Source organism: Cetorhinus maximus, unplaced genomic scaffold, assembly GCF_964194155.1.
Source record: "Cetorhinus maximus unplaced genomic scaffold, sCetMax3.hap1.1 HAP1_SCAFFOLD_2244, whole genome shotgun sequence".
In the NCBI taxonomy this organism is placed as follows: Eukaryota; Metazoa; Chordata; class Chondrichthyes; order Lamniformes; family Cetorhinidae; genus Cetorhinus; species Cetorhinus maximus.
Genome location: NW_027598183.1, coordinates 15,001 through 25,000, shown reverse-complemented (window position 1 = coordinate 25,000; position 10,000 = coordinate 15,001).

The following is a 10,000-nucleotide window of genomic DNA, read 5'->3' as shown; positions in this document are numbered from 1 at the left end:
CCCGCCCGCCCCCTAGGTGCCTGTGAACAGGCTTTGTATTTTTATTATTCATCATCAAGTACACCGCCAGGTGACACTTTGTGATTTTTTTTGCTCATAAATACAGTTTTCTTATTTGTAAAACATCGGAAGCAACATGTTGGCGCTCGCACGGCTAGGAAATGCCGACTGGCGTGCGTCGCCTGCTTTCACATCGGTTCTGGGCACGCACACAGTGCTGACTCTGCCCATGTCAAACACTACAGTGTGCAACCCAAGGGGACTCAGGCACCCCGCCCGCCCCCTAGGTGCCTGTGAACAGGCTTTGTATTTTTATTTCTCATCATCAAGTACACCGCCAGGTGAAACTTTGTGATTTTTTTTTTTGCTGCTCATAAATACAATTTTCTTATTTGTAAAACAACGGAAGCAACCTGTTGGCGCTCGCACGGAGAGGAAATGCCGACCGGCGTGCGTCGCCTGCGTTCAAAAGGGTTCTGGGCACGCACACAGTGTTGACTCTGTCCATGTCAAACACTCTATAGTGTGCAACCCAAGGGGACTCAGGCACCCCCGCCCCAAAGGTGCCTGTGAACAGACTTTGTATTTTTATTTTTCATCATCAAGTACACCGCCAGGTGACACTTTGTGATTTTTTTTGTTCATAAATACACATGTATATATATATTTGACACTTTGTCATTTTGTCTGTTCTTTTCGCCACACGCCATGTTTATTAAACCAGGGTTACCACCGGTCTGGACCCTGGCCGATATTTCAGACCGACAACGGAGTTCGGAAAGCCCGCACAAATTCATCTTAAATCCTCATATAGGACTTCCGAGAGCTCTTTGAAAGGTATTCGATTTGAAAACGCTTACCACCCTCAAAGTCGCACTTTTCTGGGCATTTTTAAAGTGTGACCGTTGTCTGAAAATGTTCTGAAAATCGTGTCCCCGAAAATCTCCGGGTACCCCGCCAACCTCCCCTGCCAACAATTGCAACCGTAAGGTCGGGCGGTAGGCCTACCGTCCAGGAGGCCCCAAAGCCCGCAAAACGCCATTTTGCCATTTTCTCATCGGGACTTCCGAGGGGAACTCATTAACGAGCTCCAGGAGTGGTATGCCAGAAATTGCAACTTGACCCGTCGCCGGGCACACCCGCTACTCTCTGCGGGAATACCCCCACCGGGTGCCGGGTAAAGGCCTCGGATCTGACCTCATGGACTTCCGTCTGCGCACGGATTTTGCTCTCGCGGGCCCAAGAGCCACTTTCCACGGCCTACCAACGCAATCCGAAGTGCATTGGCCAACCATTACAACGGGAAACACTTTGCCTCTCCGCCAGAGACTAAGTCCAATTGGTTAACCATTTCTCAGGAAAACACTTTGCCTCTCTGCCAGAGACTAAGTCCAATTGGTTAACCATTTCTCATGGCCGCAATTTGCCTGCTGTTCACAGACTAAGTCCAATTGGTTAACCATTTCTCAGGAAAACACTTTGCCTCTCTGCCAGAGACTAAGTCCAATTGGTTAACCATTTCTCAGGAAAACGCTTTGCCTCTCTGCCAGAGACTAAGTCCAATTGGTTAACCATTTCTCTTGAAAACACTTTGCCTCTCTGCCAGAGACTAAGTCCAATTGGTTATCCATTTCTCGTGAAAACACTTTGCCTCTCTGCCAGAGACTAAGTCCAATTGGTTAACCATTTCTCGTGAATACACTTTGTCTCTCTGCCAGAGACTAAGTCCAATTGGTTAACCATTTCTCGTGAAAACACTTTGTCTCTCCGCCAGAGACTAAGTCCAATTGGTTAATCATTTCTCAAGGCCACAATTTGCCTGCCGTTCAGAGACCAAGTCCAATTGGTTAACCATTTCTCTTGAAAACACTTTGCCTCTCTGCCAGAGACTAAGTCCAATTGGTTAACCATTTCTCGTGAAAACACTTTGTCTCTCCTCCAGAGACTAAGTCCAATTGGTTAATCATTTCTCAAGGCCACAATTTGCCTGCCGTTCAGAGACCAAGTCCAATTGGTTAACCATTTCTCTTGAAAACGCTTTGCCTCTCTGCCAGAGACTAAGTCCAATTGGTTAACCATTTCTCTTGAAAACACTTTGTCTCTCCGCCAGAGACTAAGTCCAATTGGTTAACCATTTCTCGTGAAAACACTTTGCCTCTCTGCCAGAGACTAAGTCCAATTGGTTAACCATTTCTCGTGAAAACACTTTGCCTCTCTGCCAGAGACTAAGTCCAATTGGTTATCCATTTCTCTTGAAAACACTTTGTCTCTCCGCCAGAGACTAAGTCCAATTGGTTAACCATTTCTCGTGAAAACACTTTGCCTCTCTGCCAGAGACTAAGTCCAATTGGTTAACCATTTCTCGTGAAAACACTTTGCCTCTCTGCCAGAGACTAAGTCCAATTGGTTAACCATTTCTCGTGAAAATACTTGGTCTCTCCGCCAGAGACTAAGTCCAATTGGTTAATCATTTCTCAAGGCCACAATTTGCCTGCCGTTCAGAGAAAAAGTCCAATTGGTTAACCATTTCTCTTGAAAACACTTTGCCTCTCTGCCAGAGACGAAGTCCAATTGGTTAACCATTTCTCTTGAAAACACTTTGTCTCTCCGCCAGAGACTAAGTCCAATTGGTTAACCATTTCTCTTGAAAACACTTTGCCTCTCTGCCAGAGACTAAGTCCAATTGGTTAACCATTTCTCAGGGGCTCACCGAGGGCAATCTGTAACGTCTCGCGGGCCCAGGGGCCCCTTTGCACGGCCTGCCAATGCAATCCGAGCCGCACTGTCCTTCGTTTGGTTAACCATTTCTCAGGGGCACACCGAGGGCACCCTGCATTGTCTCGCGGGCCCGGAGGCCACTTTGCACGGCCTGCCAACGCAATGCGAGGTGCTTCGCCCTTGGCCGCCTTCCCGGCCGGCTTCGGGACGTTTCGGGGGATCTCACCGGGGCAAATCCGGTCCCCCGGGCGATTAGGAGGCCTCCCCGGGCAGGCCCGGGCTTCAGGCCGCCGCTTTTCCATCCCGGCCGAAAGAGGCGAAAAATGCCGAAAATGGCCAAAAATGGCCGCCGGCAGGGCCTCTCGGTCGGTTTGGCGGCAGCCTGGGTCGGTCCCTGCAGACCTGGAGGCTCGAGAAGGTTTTTGGCGATGTCGACCGATTCTCGATTTGCCACCTCCTACTATTCTGCAGGTACCCCGCCAACCTCCCCTGCCGACAATTCCAACCGTAAGGTCGGGCGGTAGTCCTACCGACGAAGAGGCCCCAAAGCCCGCAAAACGCCATTTTGCCCTTTCCTCATCGGGACTTCCGCGGGGAACTCATTAACCAGCTCCATGAGTGGCATGCCAGAAATTGCAACTTGACCCGTCGCCGGGCAGATTCGCTACTCTCTGCGGGAATACCCCCACCGGGTGCCGGGTGAAGGCCTCGGATCTGACCTCATGGACTTCCGTCTGTGCACGGATTTTGCTCTCGCGGGCCCAAGAGCCTCATTGCCCGGCCTGCCAATGCAACCCGAGGTCCATTGGCCTCATTGGTTAATTATTTCTCGAGAAAACACTTTGCCTCTCCGCCAGAGACTAAGTCCAATTGGTTAATCATTTCTCAAGGCCACAATTTGCCTGCCGTTCAGAGACTAAGTCCAATTGGTTAACCATTTCTCTTGAAAACACTTTGCCTCTCTGCCAGAGACTAAGTCCAATTGGTTAACCATTTCTCGTGAAAACACTTTGCCTCTCTGCCAGAGACTAAGTCCAATTGGTTATCCATTTCTCTGGAAAACACTTTGTCTCTCCGCCAGAGACTAAGTCCAATTGGTTAACCATTTCTCTTGAAAACACTTTGCCTCTCTGCCAGAGACTAAGTCCAATTGGTTAACCATTTCTCGTGAAAACACTTTGTCTCTCTGCCAGAGACTAAGTCCAATTGGTTAACCATTTCTCAGGGGCTCACCGAGGGCAATCTGTAACGTCTCGCGGGCCCGGGGGCCCCTTTGCACGGCCTGCCAATGCAATCCGAGCCGCACTGTCCTTCGTTTGGTTAACCATTTCTCAGGGGCACACCGAGGGCACCCTGCATTGTCTCGCGGGCCCGGAGGCCACTTTGCACGGCCTGCCAACGCAATGCGAGGTCCTTCGCCCTTGGCCGCCTTCCCGGCCGGCTTCGGGACGTTTCGGGGGCTCTCACCGGGGCAAATCCGGTCCCCCGGGCGATTAGGAGGCCTCCCCGGGCAGGCCCGGGCTTCAGGCCGCCGCTTTTCCATCCCGGCCGAAAGAGGCGAAAAATGCCGAAAATGGCCAAAAATGGCCGCCGGCAGGGCCTGTCGGTCGGTTTGGCGGCAGCCTGGGTCGGTCCCTGCAGACCTGGAGGCTCGAGAAGGTTTTTGGCGATGTCGACCGATTCTCGATTTGCCACCTCCTACTATTCTGCAGGTACCCCGCCAACCTCCCCTGCCAACAATTCCAACCGTAAGGTCGGGCGGTAGTCCTACCGTCCAGGAGGCCCTAAAAGCCCGCAAAACGCCATTTTGCCCTTTCCTCATCGGGACTTCCGAGGGGAACTCATGAACCAGCTCCAGGAGTGGCATGCCAGAAATTGCAACTTGACCCGTCGCCGGGCAGATTCGCTACTCTCTGCGGGAATACCCCCACCGGGTGCCGGGTAAAGGCCTCGGATCTGACCTCATGGACTTCCGTCTGTGCACGGATTTTGCTCTCGCGGGCCCAAGAGCCACATTGCCCGGCCTGCCAATGCAACCCGAGGTCCATTGGCCTCATTGGTTAATTATTTCTCGAGAAAACACTTTGCCTCTCTGCCAGAGACTAAGTCCAATTGGTTAACCATTTCTCAGGGGCACAGTTTGCCTGCCGTTCAGAGACTAAGTCCAATTGGTTAACCATTTCTCGTGAAAACACTTTGCCTCTCTGCCAGAGACTAAGTCCAATTGGTTAACCATTTCTCGTGAAAACACTTTGCCTCTCCGCCAGAGACTAAGTCCAATTGGTTAACCATTTCTCAGGGGCACACCGAGGGCAATCTGTAACGTCTCGCGGGCCCGGGGGCCCCTTTGCACGGCCAGCCAATGCAATCCGAGGCGCACTGTCCTTCGTTTGGTTAACCATTTCTCAGGGGCACACCGAGGGCACCCTGCATTGTCTCGCGGGCCCGGAGGCCACTTTGCACGGCCTGCCAACGCAATGCGAGGTGCTTCGCCCTTGGCCGCCTTCCCGGCCGGCTTCGGGACGTTTCGGGGGCTCTCACCGGGGAAAATCCGGTCCCCCGGGCGATTAGGAGGCTTCCCCGGGCAGGCCCGGGCTTCAGGCCGCCGCTTTTCCATCCCGGCCGAAAGAGGCGAAAAATGCCGAAAATGGCCAATAATGGCCGCCGGCAGGGCCTCTCGGTCGGTTTGGCGGCAGCCTGGGTCGGTCCCTGCAGACCTGGAGGCTCGAGAAGGCGTTTGGCGAGGTCGACCGATTCTCGATTTGCCACCTCCTACTATTCTGCAGGTACCCCGCCAACCTCCCCTGCCGACAATTCCAACCGTAAGGTCGGGCGGTAGTCCTACCGACGAAGAGGCCCCAAAGCCCGCAAAACGCCATTTTGCCCTTTCCTCATCGGGACTTCCGAGGGGAACTCATGAACCAGCTCCAGGAGTGGCATGCCAGAAATTGCAACTTGACCCGTCGCCGGGCGCACTCGCTGCTCTTTGCGGGAATACCCCCACCGGGCGCCGGGTAAGAGCCTCGGATCTGACCTCATGGGCTTCCGTCCTCGCACGGATTTTGCTCTCCCGGGCCCAGGGGCCACTTTCCCCGGCCTTGCGAAGGCAATCGGAGGTGCTTCGCCCTCGAAACCGCCTTCCCGGCCGGCTTCGGGACGTTTCCGGGGCAAATCCGGTCCCGCGGGCGAAGGGGAGCCTTCCCCGGGCACGCCCGGGCTTCAGGCCGCCGCTTTCCGTGACCTTCCGAAAGACGCGAAAAATGCCGAAAATGGCCAAAAATGGCCGCCCGGCACGGCCTCGCGGTCGGTTTGGGGGCAGCCTGGGTCGGTCCCTGCAGACCTGGAGGCTCGAGAAGGCACTTGGCGATGTCGACCGATTCTCGATTTGCCACCTCCTACTATTCTGCAGGTACCCCGCCAACCTCCCCAGCCAACAAATCGCAAATGCCGATCGGCGGGTGACCGTCCGGTAGTCATGCCGACGAAGAGGCGCCTAGGCCCCGCAAACGCTTCCAAATCCGACCCCATCCCGGACCGGTTCTTTTTTAAAAAAGGCTCCCAGGATTCCGGATTTTTTCCTGCCGCACTCGGGACCACCCGACGGACACGAAACCGGGAACCTTTCCCCGGTCCGACCCTCCTCGGCCCGGCCAGCCGACGTCGAAGCGGCCGACTGGTTAATGATTTCACCCTGCTCCGACGTGACGCGTTTTCCAACCGCGCATGCGCGGCTCTGCCTCCCGAACCGCCCCCTCACGTGGGGGCTCTGGGTCCGCCCCCCGGCAGCCATTTCCTCCTGCCGGTCCGTTATTTTACGCCGTTTTTCGCCCTCCAGCCCTGCCGGAATGCTGCCTGCTCGCTGGTTAACCATTTCGCTCCCTCCACTTCGGCTTCTGCCCTGCTGGGGAAGCCCGCTGCTGCCTCTAACCGTACTCACGGGCGGGCGGCTCTGCTGCGCGGCCTCCGGCCACGCCCCCTCACCTGGTTTGCTGGGAACCCGCCCCCGGCAGCCTGTTAGTCGTGCCGGTTCGGTCTTATCGGCCCTTTTTGCACCTTCCCTGCCTGCTGGCATGCTTCGGCTCACCGGTCAACCGGTTCCCCGTTCTCCACTTAGACTTTTGAGCTGCGGGGCTGGTCTGCCGCGAACTGCACCCGTATTACGGGGCGGGCGGCTCTACTGCCCGTACGGCTGCCCTGCCTGTTAACTGGTTAACCGTTTCCCCGTCCACTACTTCGTCCCTGGACCTGCCGGTGTGTTCTGCAGCTAACTGCACCCGTATTACGGGGCGGGACGCTCCGCTTACCGGCCGGCTGCCATGCCTGCTTAACTGGTCAACCATTTACTCACATATACTTAGCCCCATGGAGCTGCTGGGCTGGTCGGCGACCTAACTGCACCCTTGTTGCCGGGAGGTCGGCACTAATTGCCGGCCGGCCGGCTGCCCTGCCTGCTAACTGGTAAACCCTTTACCCACATGTACTTAGCCCCTGGATACTGATGGGCTGTTCTGCACCTAACTGCACCCTGATTAGCGGGCGGGCGGCTGTAATTGCCGGCCGGCTGCTCTGCCTGCTAACTGGTTAACCATTGACCCACATGTACTTAGCCCCTGGAAACTGAGGGGCTGTTCTGCACCTAACTGCACCCTTATTAGCGGGCGGACAGGCGGCCGGCTCTAATTACCGGCCGGCCGGCTGCCCTGCCTGCTAACTGGTTCACCATTTACCCACATGTACTTAGCCCCTGGAAACTGATGGGCTGTTCTGCACCTAACTGCACCCTTATTAGCGGGCGGACAGGCGGCCGGCTCTAATTACCGGCCGGCCGGCTGCCCTGCCTGCTAACTGGTTCACCATTTACCCACATGTACTTAGCCCCTGGAAGCTGATGGGCTGTTCTGCACCTAACTGCACCCTGATTAGCGGGCGGGCGGCTGTAATTGCCGGCCGGCTGCTCTGCCTGCTTACTGGTTAACCATTGACCCACATGTACTTAGCCCCTGGAAACTGATGGGCTGTTCTGCACCTAACTGCACCCTTATTAGCGGGAGGGCGGCTGTAATTAGCGGCCGGCTGCCCTGCCTGCTAACTGGTTCATCATTTACCCACATGTACTTAGCCCCTGGAGCTGCTGGGCTGGTCGGCACCTAACTGCAGCCCTATGGCCGGGAGGTCGGCTCTAATTACCGGCCGGCTGCCCTGCCTGCTAACTGGTTAATCATTTACCCACATGTACTTAGCCCCTGGAGCTGCTGGGCTGGTCGGCACCTAACTGCACCCGTAATGGCCGGGAGGTCGGCTCTAATTACCGGCCGGCCGGCTGCCCTGCCTGCTAACTGGTTAACCATTTACCCACATGTACTTAGCCCCTGGAAACTGATGGGCTGTTCTGCACCTAACTGCACCCTGATTAGCGGGCGGGCGGCTCTAATTGCCGGCCGGCTGCTCTGCCTGCTAACTGGTTAATCATTTACACACATGTACTTAGCCCCGGGAAACTGATGGGCTGTTCTGCACCTAACTGCACCCTTATTAGCGGGCGGGCGGCTGTAATTACCGGCCGGCTGCCCTGCCTGCTAACTGGTAAACCCTTTACCCACATGTACTTAGCCCCTGGATACTGAGGGGCTGTTCTGCCCCTAACTGCACCCTGATTAGCGGGCGGGCGGCTCTAATTGCCGGCCGGCTGCTCTGCCTGCTAACTGGTTAACCATTGACCCACATGTACTTAGCCCCTGGAAACAGAGGGGCTGTTCTGCACCTAACTGCACCCTTAATAGCGGGCGGACAGGCGGCCGGCTCTAATTACCGGCCGGCCGGCTGCCCTGCCTGCTAACTGGTTAACCATTTACCCACATGTACTTAGCCCCTGGAAACTGATGGGCTGTCCTGCACCTAACTGCACCCTTATTAGCGGGCGGACAGGCGGCCGGCTCTAATTACCGGCCGGCCGGCTGCCCTGCCTTGCTGACTGGTTAACCATTTACCCACATGTACTTAGCCCCTGGAAACTGCCGGGCTGTCCTGCACCTAACTGCACCCTGATTAGTGGGCGGACAGGCGGCCGGCTGTAATTACAGGCCGGCAGCGCTGCCTGCTAACTGGTTAACCATTTACCCACATGTACTTAGCCCCTGGAAACTGATGGGCTGTCCTGCACATAACTGCACCCTGATGAGCGGGCGGGCGGCTCCAATTACCGGCCGGCTGCCCTGCCTGCTAACTGGTTAATCCTTTACCCACATGTACTTAGCCCCAGGAGCTGCTGCGCTGGTCGGCACCTAACTGCAGCCCTATGGCCGGGCGGGCGGCCTCAATTACCGGCCGGCTGCCCTGCCTGCTAACTGGTTAACCATTTACCCACACGTACTTAGCCCCTGGAGCTGCTGGGCTGGTCGGCACCTAACTGCACCCGTATGGCCGGGAGGTCGGCTCTAATTACCGGCCGGTTGCCCTGCCTGCTAACTGGTTAATCATTTACCCACATGCACTTCGCCCCTGGAGCAGCTGGGCCGGTCGGCACCTAACTGCAGCCCTATGGCCGGGCGGTCGACTCCAATTACCGGCCGGCTGCCCTGCCTGCTAACTGGTTAACCATTTACCCACACGTACTTAGCCCCTGGAGCTGCTGGGCTGGTCGGCACCTAACTGCACCCGTATGGCCGGGAGGTCGGCTCTAATTACCGGCCGGTTGCCCTGCCTGCTAACTGGTTAATCATTTACCCACATGCACTTCGCCCCTGGAGCCGCTGGGCTGGTCGGCACCTAACTGCAGCCCTATGGCCGGGCGGGCGGCTCCAATTACCGGCCGGCTGCCCTGCCTGCTAACTGGTTAACCATTTACCCACATGTACTTAGCCCCTGGAAACTGATGGGCTGTCCTGCACATAACTGCACCCTTATTAGCGGGCGGGCGGCCTCAATTACCGGCCGGCTGCCCTGCCTGCTAACTGGTTAACCATTTACCCACATGTACTTAGCCCCTGGAGCTGATGGGCTGTTCTGCACCTAACTGCACCCTGATGAGCGGGCGGGCGGCTCCAATTACCGGCCGGCTGCCCTGCCTGCTAACTGGTTAATCCTTTACCCACATGTACTTAGCCCCAGGAGCTGCTGGGCTGGTCGGCACCTAACTGCAGCCCTATGGCCGGGCGGGCGGCCTCAATTACCGGCCGGCTGCCCTGCCTGCTAACTGGTTAACCATTTACCCACATGTACTTAGCCCCTGGAGCTGATGGGCTGTTCTGCACCGAACTGCACCCTGATTAGCGGGCGGGCGGCT